Below are 13,928 nucleotides of genomic sequence, written 5' to 3' on the forward strand. Positions count from 1 at the left end.
GACGAGGTGGGAAGTGCAGGTCTCAGGGTGATCCTCAGCTTCTAGAAAAGTCCCCAAGTCCCTGTCAGACCCATTCCAGGACCAAGCAGTTTCCAGATGTTGCCCCCCTCCCCAGCCAAGCCCACCAGGCAGGCCAGAGCCCTCCACGCTCCCACGAACAGTCCTGCCCACTCCTTCCCTCAGGCCCCTCCCTTGATCCTGACAGCTGCCAGCAGAGGCAGGGTGGGGGCCCCACACCACACGCCAGGGGCCTCTGAGGACCCCAGGGAGCTGTCTCTGCGGCAGCCTGGAGGAGGCTTGGAGGAAATGGCTTCCCTTTTCTCTGAACGCCTCCCCCTGGGGCCAGGCGGCATCGGGCTGCAGCGGGGTCCTGGCACTGCCCACGCGAGGGCCGGGGCCGGGCCGGGTTTTGCGCTGCTGCTATCTTCCCCAATCTCCACCCTCTGGTGGGACACTTGGGCACACAGGGTGCCATGCATGTGGCGCCACAGCTCTGCACAGGTGGGGGTACTTCTGCGCACGTGGGCGTGTCTGCACGTGGGGGTGGGAGTCAGGGAACCCAAGCCTTCCTGTGACAGCCCGCCCCACCCTCCGCCAGCTCCTGGCTGTCAGCCGGCCCTGGCGGCGCCCGGGGAGGAGCGGAGGCTGCATGGCCCAGCCTGACTCCCCCAGCATCCTGTACATCCGACATTGGGGGTGGGGGCGGGGGCGGGGGGAGGCAGGGACAGGAGCATCGATTAAAGATCACATCTGGGGCTTCCACGGAGCTCACATCCGGCTTGCGTCTCTCTTTTCCACTGCCCCCCCATGCTGCAGCGCAGGTCCCCTCCCTGGCCCTGGGTGACGGAGACGGGAGTGAAGAGTGGGATGTGGAGGGAGCCCCCGGGCTGGGCTGCAGTTTCCCATTCAGGGTGAGGACTGGGTAGAGGTGGGGCCCTTCCGCTTCCCCGGCTCCCCGACAGTCGCTGGCGCTGCCTGGCTCAGCCAGGTCGAGGCGAGGTGAGCAGGAAAACATTCCAGCGAGGGGTGGACAGTGGCTTCCCGTTCAGGGCCCAGCCCCTGCCCACTTCCCAGAGGGGCCCAGACCAAATTTGCTCCTTCCGCACCTGAGGGGAGGGGCTGGGGCAGGCATGGGCCACCAGAGCTCTTCTCCTGTGGGGAGGAGGAGCCGGCCTGCAGGTGTGGGGAGTGGAGGGTCCATGTGGCCTGGTGTCCTGAGTGTCCTGGAAGAGATAAGAGGAAGGGGGAGGGGCAGGAGGAAAGGAATGGAGGACAGGGGAGATAAGGGAGCAAGAAATAGCATCACCAGGCCACCGGAGATCTGAGCCCCACTCCCCCGCGAGCCCAGCCCCGCTCAGCTTGGATTCAGGTCCCCACCACACTTGGCTTCTCAGTTCTCCCAGGAAACCGGGGGTGGGCACTGAACTCCCAGTTCCTGGGGCAGCCTCTTCCCCTGGGGAGTGAGTGGGTGGAGAAGCAAGAAACTTCTGGAACCCGTCAGTCATGAGCCAAAGCTAGGCTTGCCCTGGACTTGCTGTCCTGGGCTGTACAACCCTACTTTTAGCTCACCCCCGCCCCTCTCAACCCTTCGATCTCTCCCTTCTGAGCTCCCAGCACCACCAACCCCCCACCCCCACCCAGCTCCCCATCGGAGGTGTGGCACCAGGGCCCCTGCAGGCAGGAAGTGAGGCTCCGGGCAGAGAGGGGCCCAGGGGCAGGCAGCCTGCTTTGGACCAGCACCCAGCCATGCTTCCAGTGCCCAGTAGCTGCACGGGGCTGTAGTGGATGCTACTAAGTAGCAATAGTGAGACCCGGGAAAGATTTGGCTGGTACAGTGGCCACCACCTTCTGAAAACCACAGGGCACCTGCTTGCAGTCCTTTCTAGAATGCATGCGGCCAGTCAGGATGGCACTGGCAGGATCAGGGCGTTCCAACATAACCGAGAGTGAGAGTCCTGGATCCAGCCTGTCCTGAAAGTGACTCCGGCCCCCCGGCACTCGGCGTGGGTCCCACACGAGCGCTGTCAACCTCTCCTGAATGCCAGAGCCTGAGAGAAGCAGCCCGGGTTCTCCCGCCACACCACACCCAGGGGGCCGGGTCTGGCTGAGCTCCTTGGGCCCTTGGGTGCTGCGAGCAAGGAGAGGAAACCCACACCGGTCAGTGCGGGGGGCACAGTTGCTGCCTCGTCTTTCAGGAGGTCTAAGCTCTGAGAACGCAGAGGCCACCCCTGGCCCCAGCGCCTGACCCGGGGCCTGGCGGCCTTGCATCGGGCAGAAGTCGGCACCCCCACCGCTGGCTGAGCCCTCATGAGGCTGACGGGGCTGTGCACGGACGAGCTGCCATGGCCTTCCACTTGGCCACACTCTGCATTCCAGGTCAGCTCTTGGGACCAAGAGCCACCTGGTCCCCAGAACGCTGACAGGCATCCCTTCTGCAAGGGCTCCTGACTCCTGGCTGGCCCCGGCTCTTGCTGAAAGCTGTTCACGTGGTCCGCCCAGCCCCAGACCTAGGCCATGCCTGACCCAGGCCTGGGGACAGGACAGGAGCGCTTATCACCCACACTGGCTCTGCGCTGCCTCGGGGCTGCCAGCCGGGGGTAGCAGTCCTCCAGCCCCCGCTGCTGCACCCCGGGCCCCCCTCCCCAGCCCTGGCCCGCAGCACCTGGACCTCTGCCCGCTTGGCAGCCTGCAGGCTTCCTGACGAGTGTCTGAGCGGCTGCCAATCTCCATTCTCCCAAGAGCCGTCTGCTTCTCGCTGGCAGCTCTAGTGCCCACTTGGGTTTAAAAATAAACTCGCTCTCTGCCCCTCCTCCAGCCTGACCCCGGCAGCTTCTCGCGTGGTGAGCCTGATCCTCGATGCCTCAGAAAAGACGGCGTCCCCCTCACGGCAGAGGCCGCGGCGCGCCTGTCCCAGGAGCCCCTGTCACCTCACTGAGGGCCACTCCTGGGGAGGACCGGAGCCTGGGCGGGCAGCGCTGCTCTCCTCTGGGAGGGAGACTCTGGGGTGGCTCGGGCTGACGCAGGACACGGCCACGGTGCTCCCCATTTCCCACCATGGAACCCCCCCAGGCCTCTGCTCCCCTCCAGCCTGAGAGGCCTGTGGGCACTCCCCCTTCAATCTGCATTCCTACCACTGCTCTCAGTGCCTCCCCCAGGGCCAACCCCTCCCCCTCAGCCTTGAACCTCAGCGCCTCTTCCTTGCTAGAACACAGTCATGCCACTCACCAATGTTCTCTTCTGTATCTACTCCCGCTGCCCAGGACCCAAGGCCTTCCCATCCTTACAAACACAAAAGCCCGGCTGGTGCTGTGGCGCAGTGGGTTAAAGCCCCAGTCTGCAGCGCTGGCATCCCATATGGGCGCTGGTTCATGTCCTGGCTGCTCTTCTTCTGATCCAGCTCTCTGCTATGGCCTGGGAAAGCAGTGGAAGATGGCCCAAGTGCTTGGACCCCTGCATTCACGTGGGAGACCAGGAAGAAGCTCCTGGCTTCGATCAGCTCAGCTCTGGCCATTGCGGTCATTTGGGAGTGAACCAGCAGATGGAAGACCTCTCTCTCTAGCTCTACCTCTCTCTGTAACTATCTTTCAAATAATATAACAAAACACAAAAGCCGGCTGGCCGACCTCAGAGTGTCTGAGTGTGAGTCCCGGCTTTGTTCCCAACTCCAGCTTCCTGCCCACGCAGGCTCTGTGAACAAGAGGTGACAGCCCAAGGGACTGGTTGGGTCCCTGCCATCCTGGTGAGAGTTTTCCGTTCCTGGCCTCCTGGGCTGTTGAAGGCATTTGGGGAACGAGACGGCGGGTGAAGATCTCTCTCTCTGTATCAGAAACACCCAAATCACTGCAGCCCTGGTGCACACCCCCTCTTCTGCACAATCACAGCTCCCCCAGCCAATTCCTCCCCACCATCCAGCGCTGGGAGCAAACCCCGGGATTGCCAACTCAGTGCAGCCCAGCCCCAGGCGCCCCGCTCTGGCAGCCCACCCCCGGTGCCCCTCTCTGGCAGCCTAGCCCCCGGGCGCCCCTCTCTGGCAGCCTAGCCCCGGCTTCCCTCTCTGGCAGCCCAGCCCCAGGCGCCCCGCTCTGGCAGCCCACCCCCGGTGCCCCTCTCTGGCAGCCTAGCCCCCGGGCGCCCCTCTCTGACAGCCTAGCCCCGGCTTCCCTCTCTGGCAGCCCAGCCCCCAGCTTCCCTCTCTGGCAGCCCAGCCCCGGGCCCTCCTGCACCTGGAGCTCTGTGCCCGACTCATCTCCCAGTTCTTTTCGCCCATTTTCTCCTCTGGGCCCCAACTTTGGGAATTTCTTTCAGTTCCTGGGACACTCTCACCCTGGGACCTCCCCCTGCTTATGGCTGCGCTGCCACTGTCTGACCCAGGCCTTGGGACAGGTCCCAACTTAGCCGTCACTTGTCCCCGACGCAGGTGTCTGCCCTGTGCCCTTGCCTTTTCTGCTTGGAGCACTCAGCGCCCCGGGTGTCGATCGCCTGTGCACCCCCACAGGATCTGCCTTTGTCGGCACCACGTGCCCCCAGCCTGGAACGGGGTGCCTACAACACAGGTGGAATGAACGGCTGAGTGCCCCCCACAGGCAGAGGCCAGCTCAGTGCCCCCCACAGACGGAGGCCGGCTCAGTGCCCCCCACAGGCGGAGGCCAGCTCAGTGCCCCCCCACAGGCGGAGGCTGGCTGAGGCTGGAACAGGAGCTCCCAGCAGGGCTGTTCCGCGGGAGTTTAGTCCGGAAGTGGGGTGGTCTTTGGGATGAGGAAGCCAGGTTGTGCATTTGAGACATACCCCGTGGGGTGTGCTCACTGTGGAGATTTCTTTCTCATCGCACAATAGAGATGAAAGAATAACTGGTCAAGAGGCCAGCGCTGTAGCACAGCGGGTAAAAGCCGGCTTCCCTTATGGGTGCAAGTTCAAGTCCCGGCCGCTCCACTTCTGATCCAGCCCCTGTTAATGACCCTGGTAAAGCAGTGGAAGATGGCCCAAGTCCCTGGGCCCCTGCACCCATGTGGGAGACGTGATGAAGCTCCTGGCTTCGCCTGGCCCAGACAGGTTGTTGCAACCATCTGGGGAGTGAACCAGTGGATGGATGACCTCTGTCTTCCCCTCTCTTTCTGTAACTGCCTTTCAAATAAATATTTTTTAAAAAACTTACTGTAATGATGGGGCTGGGATTAGGGTCACGGGCCTTTCCCCTGCCAATCACCGTCCCCCCTGGTCTTTCTGGGTTTATCAGGGGAGACATCACTCTCTCGGCAGCAGCCCCTCTTTCATGAAGATGCCAGCAAGCATCTGCTAGGCGCTGGGTCCCGGGCCTCAGGTGCCTCTTGCAACCACTGAACATGAACATGACAGGGGCCGCCTCGGAGACGCCGCTTGGTCTGTGACCCCCACAGGGCACTGCCTTTTGTGTCAAGGTCCTGCTGTCAGCAACTCCGCCGAGCTGCCGCGGGGGTCTTGTCTGGCATCGCTGCGTCTTTGGCAGCAATGTCCCCAGGGCCACGGCCCAGAGCTCAGAGGGAGAAGAGATGGCCAGGGACACCAGCCAGCTACACCCTTCACAGCATTTCTAAGGGTTCTTCCCTTCCTGAGCATTCTCAAAAAATAATTATCTATTTATTTGAAATGCAGAGTTGCAGAGGCAAAGACAGAGAGAGGTCTTCCATCCTCTGGTTCACTCCCCAGATGGCCACAATGGCCAGAGCTGCACTGATCCAAAGCCAGGAGCCAGGAGCTTCTTCCAGGTCTCCCACGTGGTGCAGGGGCCCAAGGAGTTGGGCCATCTTTTACTGCTTTCACAGGCCATAGCAGAGAGCTGGATCAGAAGTGGAGCAGTCGGGACCTGAACCGGCACCCACATGGGATGCCGGTACTGCAGGCAGTAGCTTTTCTCGCTACGCCACGGCGCCGGCTCCCTGAACATTTTATGTTCAGAGATCTATGGTGTTGACTGACCAAAGCGCTGCCTCACGTGGCCGGCACTCAAGTGGGAAGAAGGAAAAGATGCGAAGAGGACGTCCTGGCTGCCAGTGCGGGGGAGAAGCGGACAGAAGCTCAGTACCCCCAGAGCTGCCGCGTCTGAAGGGAAGGACCTGGGCGGTGGCTGTGCCCTACTGCCCTGGGTGACTTCCCACATCGGAAATGCACCACACCCATATTGGAGTGCTGAGTCCAGCTTCCTGCTGATGCACAGCCTGAGAGGCAAGCCCTGGTCCTTGCCACCCATGAAGGAGGCCAGGCTGAGTCCCAGGGTCCAGTGCTGCCTGGCCCAGCCCTGGTTGTTGCAGGCACTGGGGGAGTAAACCATCTGGAAGATCTTCGTCTGTCTTTCAAATAAAACGTAAAGAAAAATAAACCTCCCAAACTGTAACCAAGTACTCTCTCCTTGCTATTTCTACCTATTTGAACCCTCATTTATTATTTTTAAAAATAACTTTATTATTTGAAAGGGGAGGAGGGAGAGGGTACCTCCGATCCACGGTTCACTCCCCAGATGCCCGTAAGAGCTGGGGCTGAGCCAGATGGAGGCTGGGAGCAGAACCCAATCCCGGTCTCCCACACAGGTGACAGGGACTCGGCTATGCAGGCCATCACCTGCTGCATCCAGGTGTGCATTAGCAGGAAGCTGGAACTGAGTGGAGCCAGGGCTCGGCACCAGGCATGCGACGTGGGAGTGGGTGCCCCGAATGTCATCTTTTTAAGTTTTGATTTACTGATATATCTGAAACACCCAAGCGCTTGAGCTAGCTGCCGCTTCCCAAGGTGCACATGAGCACGGAGCTGGGGCTCCCACAGCACTGTGATACGGCACTGTGATACGGGACACAGGCCTCCTGGGTGGCAGCCCATTAACCCTTTGTCTGACTGTGAGGCCAACACCGGCCTGGATGACAGTCCTTTAGGAATGCGAAGGCTTCTTTCCCCTGGTGCAACTCTTCCTTTCATCAGGCGCAAAACCCTCTCAATTCCCGAGTGCTCCTCACAGCGACCCCAGTCTTGCCCTGCCCTATCACTCCGGCCTGGATGCAACCCCACCTTCCCACGCGCCTCCTGAAGCCCACCCAGCGCAGGGCCTGCCTTGGGGAGGGGTCTTCATGCTAGGGAAGCAGTAACTGCGCCCATCAGGCAGGATTAGGAATGTGCAATTTCTTGTAATGAGATTTGGCCTAAATCTGAAGATGCTAAATCTGAGAAAATGATGTGGGCTAAGTTTAATACGGCCTTTAGTTTCCAGGATGGTGCTAAAAACGACGTCAGTTCTTGGACAGAGTTTTGTGAAGATGCCAGAAATTACCAGCTCGAAGACAGGTGCAGGCCCACCAGGAAGCACCTGCAGGTGCCCCCTCGAGGCCAGAGCTGCAAGCTCACTTCTGGGAAGGGAGCTTGTGTTCTCCGAGGCCGCCCTGCCGCTGGAGGAAGCCGGGACGGATTGGAAGGTGTCCAGCTGTGCCACAGCAGAGTGAAGTGGGTCACCAGAGCTGGCACGAAACTGCCTGGGACACAGCGAGAGAAACCACAAAGTGCAGGGGAGCGTGTCTAGCTGGATTCTTTATACCGGCTGACCAGGGCCTGGGAAAACCTGGCATGGAGTTCACAAAAATGATCACCTGGGGAGAGAAGCTGCTGGAAAAGGGGTGTTCTTCATCCATTTTGCATGCTGTGTGTGTGTGTGTATGTGTGTTCGGGCGGGGGCAGGGCGGCACTGTGGTGCAGTGAGTTAAGCTGTTGCCTGGGCTGTCATCCCACATGGAGCTGTGACTCGAGTCTCAGCTGCTCCACTTCCAATCCAGCTCCCTGCTAACGCACCTCAGAAGGCAGTGGAAGGTGGTCCAAGTACCTGGGCCCCTGCTCCCCACGTGGGAGGCCCAGACGAAGTTCCTGGCTCTTGGCCTGTCTGTCCCAGTCCCAGCTGTTGCAGCCACTGGGGGAGTGAAGCAGCAACTGGAAGATCTCTCTTTCAAGCAAATATACATATACTTTTAAAAGATTTTATTTGAGAGGTAGAGCTACAGAGAGAGATGTCTTCCACCTGCTGGTTCACTCCCCAAATGGCTGCAATGGCCAGAGCTGACCCGATTGGAAGCCTGGAGTCAGGAGCTTCCTCTGGGTCTCCCACATGGGTGCAGGGGCCCAAGCACTTGGCCATCTTCCACTGCTTTCCCAGGCCACAACCAGAGCTGGGTTGGAAGAGGAGCAGCTGGGACACAAGCTGACACCCATATGGGATGCTGGCACTGCAGACAGAGGCTTAGCCTACACCACAGTGCCAGCCCCAAATGTTTTTTTAATTATGCAATAGTGCCAGCGATGTGGTGCAGGTTAAGCTGCAGCCTGTGACGCTGGCATCCTATGTGAGTGCCAGTTCTAGTCCCAGCTGCTCCACTTTAATCCAGCTCGCTGCTAACGTGCCTGGGAGAGCAGCATGGAATCCGATCTAGACTTCCCAGGTGAGTGGCAGGGACTGAACCACTTGAGCCATCATCCATTGCCTCCAGGGTGCTCATCAGCAGGAAGCTGGGATCAGAAGCAGGCGGGCTGGGACTCAAACTCGGTACATTGACGCGGGGTGCAGGCATCCCGAGTGTGCCCATCCCAAACGCGCTTTTAATTCTACTTTCCCCAACTTATGGGAGCCAATGCCAAAGAATGTTTTTTCTCTTTTTGGGGCAATTATTATTTTAAGATGTATTTACTTGAAAGACAGAACAAGAGTGAGAGACAAAGGGAGAGAGAATATCCCCCATCACTCGTTCATTCTCCCAATGGCCGCAAGTACCGAGTCTGGGCCAGGTTGAAGCCAGGAGCCAGGAACTCCATCCTGTTCTCCCACGTGGGTGCCAAGACTTGGGCCATCTTCCAGGCCCATTAGCAGGAGCCAGGACTGGAACTGGTGCTCTGATAGATATGGGATGCAGGTGTCGCCTATGGCAGCTTAAACCCAGCACACCCCAATCCTAGCTCCTGGGCTCTTATTTTCTTGATTCTTCTTTGAGTTTTCTTTAATGAAAGGCAGTGTTAGAGAGGCAGAGACAGCCAGAGAGATCTTCCAACTGCTGGTTCACTCCCAAAAAGCTGACAGCCAGGAGCCGGAAACTCCATCTCGATCTCCCATGTGGGTGCAGGGGCCCAAGCTCTTGGGCAGTCCTCTGCTGCTTTCCCAGTGCTTAACAAGACAGTTGGATCAGAAGTGGTGCCAGCATCCCATATGGTCACTGGTTCGAATCCTGACTGCTCCACTTCTGATCTCTCTCCCTGCTTATGGCCTGGAAAGCAGAAGATGCCCCAAATGCTTGGGCCCCTGCACCCACATGGGAGACCCGGCAGAAGCTCCTGGCTCCTGGCTTCAAATCAGCCTGGCTCTGGCCATTGCAGCCATTTAGAAAGTGAACGAATGGATGGAAGAGGTCTCTAACTCTGCCTTTCAAAAAAAATAAACATAACAAAAGTGGAGCAGCCAAGACTTGAACTGGTGCCCATATGGGATGCCAACATTGCAGGCAGCAGTTTAACCTGCTATGCCACAGTGCTGACCCCTGAATTTTCTTTTGAAAAAGTAGAATGTTAACAATGTCTTCATAACCAGAAAAAGTCATTAAAGCTAAGAATAACCTCCCAAGGAGCTAACAGTTTGTATATTAAAAAACAAACAAACAAACGTCATTGAATTACATATACTGAAAACAGGTACATTTATTGTCTGTAAATTATGGCCTCGTAAAGCGAATGTTAAAAGCAACAAAAATCCAGGGTGGGCATCTGGCCTAGTTATTAAGAGGTCCACATCCCATAGGGGAGCACCAGGGCTGGATTCGCAGCGTGGACTCCCGACTCCGGCTTCCTGCTAACGCAGACCTGGGAGGCAGCAGAGATGGCTGAAGTGGCTGGGTTCCTGCCCGCCACGTGGGAGACCTGGATTGGCCCAGGCTTGCCCTCAGACCTTTGTAGGAATTTGGGGAGTGAACTAGGAGATAGAGTAATAAATAAAAGTTTTAAAAGCTACAAAAGCCTTGAGATCTCTTATGTTCCACTTAAAGCCTCCATTTACGGTGCCTGTTACAATCTTTATGGAAATCTAACTCATGTGCTCTAGCAAACGTTCTTGTTAATTTTCTGAGTTTCAATATAAAGTTTTCTAAATTTGGTCCCACCAATTTTGGATTTGGGGTCCTGTAGCCTGCTAGTGCTAAAGATAACTATTTTAATTCTGTCGAACAAATGGTTTGCTAAGGGAAGATCAGATGTACATATACATCTGTAAGCACGTAAGTATTTCTGGAAAGAAATGGTAAACAGTGGCTACCTCAGGGGACGAGGGAGGGCGCGTGGCGCACCTCTACTTTTGTGTACCTCTACTATTGGCCAAAGCTCTTTCTAAAATAAACTTACCTTTTGATTCCATTTTCCACAAACCGTTAAAAATTATTTATTCTCACTTTATTGGAAGGCAGAGAGAGATCTTCCAGCCGCTGGTTCATTCCCCAAACACCTGCAACAGCCTGGGCTGGGCCAGGCCAAGTCAGGAGCCTGGAGTTCCATTCAGGTCTCCCACAAGGCAGCGGGGGCTGGAGCACTTGAGATGTCCCTGCTGCTTCCCAGGGTGTGCGTTAACAGAGCTGGGTCCTTGATATGCGACGTGGCCATTCCATGCACCACCCAAGCTGCTCTACCAAAAGCCTGCCCCAGTACGGCCCAAAGTTCTTTCATTATTGCTTTAATATCTTTTTAAAAAATCAAATAGTCATGAGAGAAAAACCAAAATTCCCCATTCGTATCCAGGGGTGTGCAAACATCTAGGATTCTGCACACCCAGGAGTGGGACGCGGGGTTAAGGTGTTTAGAAGGCAGGCTGCTGCTGGCCCGCGTGTGGGTAGACAGGACGTTAAGTTGCCAATGAACTCATGGGAGCAAAGCGAAGTGTTTCCCATCAGACAGGGCTGCCATCAGCTGTGACGTGAGCATCTCCCTGGCGGCCTGGCCCCCGGAGCGGCTAAGTCAGCAGGAGGCGTGTGCCAGTGCTTACTGTCTAAGATTTGGCTACAGCCTGTCTCAGCCCCGCTGTGGCCCAGCCTTGGATTGCTGTGAGTCATCTGAAGATAGGGTTGCCAATCCTGGTAAATAAAAATAGGATACCCAGTTATGTTTGAATTTCGAATAATATTTTGATGTCTCATGTAATACATTAAAAATGTCATTGCTGGGGCCAGTGTTGTGGCACAGTGGGTTAATGCCCTGGCCTGAAGCACTGGCATCTCATAGGGTGTCGTTTTGAGACCCGGCTGCTCCTCTTCCCATCCAGCTCTCTGCTACGGCCTGGGAAAGCAGTGGAAGATGGCCCAAGTCCTTGGGCTCCTGCCTCCTCCTGGCCATTTCCGAATACCCAGCAGGCTTGAGTGGTCGCTCACTACTGGCATTAAGCAGAGTCTGCACCCAACACCAGTCTTCCAGGCCACTGACCCCTACAAAACCACCACTGGACCCTACCAGCACAGTCATGAGCTGGTCCATAACCTGGTCCAGACCCTGCAGAGCTCTGCTGTCATCTCCCACGTCTCCATCACTCCCCAGTCCCAAGGTGAACGAGCCACGGACAGCTCCCACTCAGTTTCCTGGGCTTTTGTCGATAAAGCATCTGCAGGCGCCGGGGTCCTCCTGCAGACCCCTGCCACTGCCCTGAACAGCACCTGGGTACAGGACCCAAGGCAGCAGCCTCTGCCTGCCGGGCACAAGCCACAGCTGCAGCGTGCCGTCAGAAAAATGGGCCAGGCCGCCACAGCTCCTGTCAGTGCCTTTCAATGTTCCCGGCGCAGAGATAACATTTCACTTTCACAGGACTGCACGTACTAAAAATAAAATGCTACAACAGCTATCTGGTTCTGTATCGCTTTCCCCATGGTCAGGTCCCATTCAGGTCACTGGCCATGTGCCGAGATGGGTTATAAACAGCCGCGTGGTTCTGCTTTGCCTGGAGTTCAAGGCTGTCAGCCTCCCCAGGCCCTCCGGGGCGGGCCCAGGAGAGCAGAATGGACAAGGATCCCGGTGGGCGGCTTGGCGGAGGTGGGAGAGCAGCCAGTTTCCCTCCAGATGCTAGCAGGGGGCCTCATTATGTTCTCCTTCACGACTCCCGACTCCAGCTTCAAGTAGACACAGCGAGTCAAGGACAGGGCAAGGAAGCGCTGTGCCACTTCCTCAGGACCAGGGGGACTCAGAAAAGCAAGTGCCGTTCTGGTTGCCTCCCGTTTCTAACGTGCCAGGGCTCACTCGCCCGCCAGGCGGGATGCTTCTTCTCACCTGGGGGCAGGGTCAGCTTAACCACAGCTGGCGTCTGGAACTCAGGCGTCTACAGTTAGGGACGGCACGCTCCTCCCAACCCCCAAATCACTCAGGGGTGATCTGGCTGTGCACTCTGCCCCCATCACCCCCGCCAGGCTGTCATCAACCATTCTGAGCTGGCAGAGGAGACGACGCTCATGGGCTGTGCAAAGGCTAAACCTCCGCCGCGCGTGAATCCCCAACACGTCCCTCCCCCTGCGTCCAGGCTCACGTTTCGCAAATGGCCTTTTTCCCTGAGCGCGGTCTTCAAACCGGAATGCTGTTGAGGTCTACTTAGAGAATTTTTGGGTAATGCAATTATTCTTTATCTTCTGCTGGTGGTTACTCAACTGCATGCATGTCACGATACGCTAATTAGGGTAGAATTTATTATACCTCAATGAAAAAATGCTGCTTTTCAACTCAGCCACAGAAATTACTTCTGATTATGCAGGCCTCAGATGGGCGCAAGGAAGCTGCATTTTCCCATTACTTCTAAAATGATTTATTTTAAAGGCAGAGGGACAGGGAGTGGAGCACACAGACGAGATCTCTCACACACTGGTTCACTTCCCAAATGGTTTCAATGGCCGGGGCTGGGCCAGGTGGAAGCCAAGAGCTTGGAATTCCATCTGGGTCTCCCACATCAGTGGCAGGGGTCTGCTGTTTTCCAAAGCCCATTTATAGGGAGATGGATGAGAAGTAGAGTGGCAGGGACTGGAAAGGGTGGGAAGCCGGCATAACAGGTGGCAGCTCAACCTACCACGCCACAGCACCGGCCCCAGCCCTGTCACTTCTAACACAGGTGGTCTGCTGGCTACAATTCTGGAAAGATGCTCCTGACAGGTGCACCCAGCAAAGATGCCCCCAAACAGCTGCTTCTGGCCAGACCTCTCGGCAAGCACCAAGGATACCGAACTGAGCCCCAGGCAACGTGCAGGGCTGGCTTCCGTTCTCAGCTCTGCCTCTGCCTCCACGTTCTTCCTATAATTGCTTCTGTTGTGAGATATCCGGAGGCAGTGAGCCCGGGAAGTACTGTGTTGCATACGACAAGTCCTTAAGACCTGAAAAATAATTTTAAACTAAATAGCAGGAAAACATAGACTTAACTTCTATGTGGATACTTTCTCCAGGTGTCACTCTGCTCTGAAAGCAAATGTGCCAAAGCATCAGCTCCCACATCCGGCGGAATCAGAGTAACCTAACGCTCCGACGGCTTACAGACAGCTCCCAAGTTTATGACCAAATATGGCCGCTGACCAGTCCACAACTCCTGCTGCTGAGGGTGGAGCCTGTGTGACCTGCCAGTCAGCCGTCCTGTGTCTGTGGTAACGGGGTGGAGGGAAGTGGGAGCACGGGCCTGAGAACCGCTCGCCCTCCCCTCCCCTGGAGGTAGACATGGCTCTGTGATGCTCCACCCCTGCATCGAGCTTCCCTCCCACAAGACACAGCTCCAAAGCCTCGAGAAGCAGAGGGAGCCAGCGGCATGGGGGTGCTCCCAGCTTCTCAGTGTGAGACCCCAGCGTTGCCCACACGCCCCGGACCGTGGCACCATGGACACGCCATCCCACTGAGTTGCGGCAGCTGACCTGCAGGCCAGCTGTAGGGTCCTTCTGAGTCCA

The sequence above is a fragment of the Oryctolagus cuniculus genome, chromosome 17 (genome assembly GCF_964237555.1).
Source record: "Oryctolagus cuniculus chromosome 17, mOryCun1.1, whole genome shotgun sequence".
In the NCBI taxonomy this organism is placed as follows: Eukaryota; Metazoa; Chordata; class Mammalia; order Lagomorpha; family Leporidae; genus Oryctolagus; species Oryctolagus cuniculus.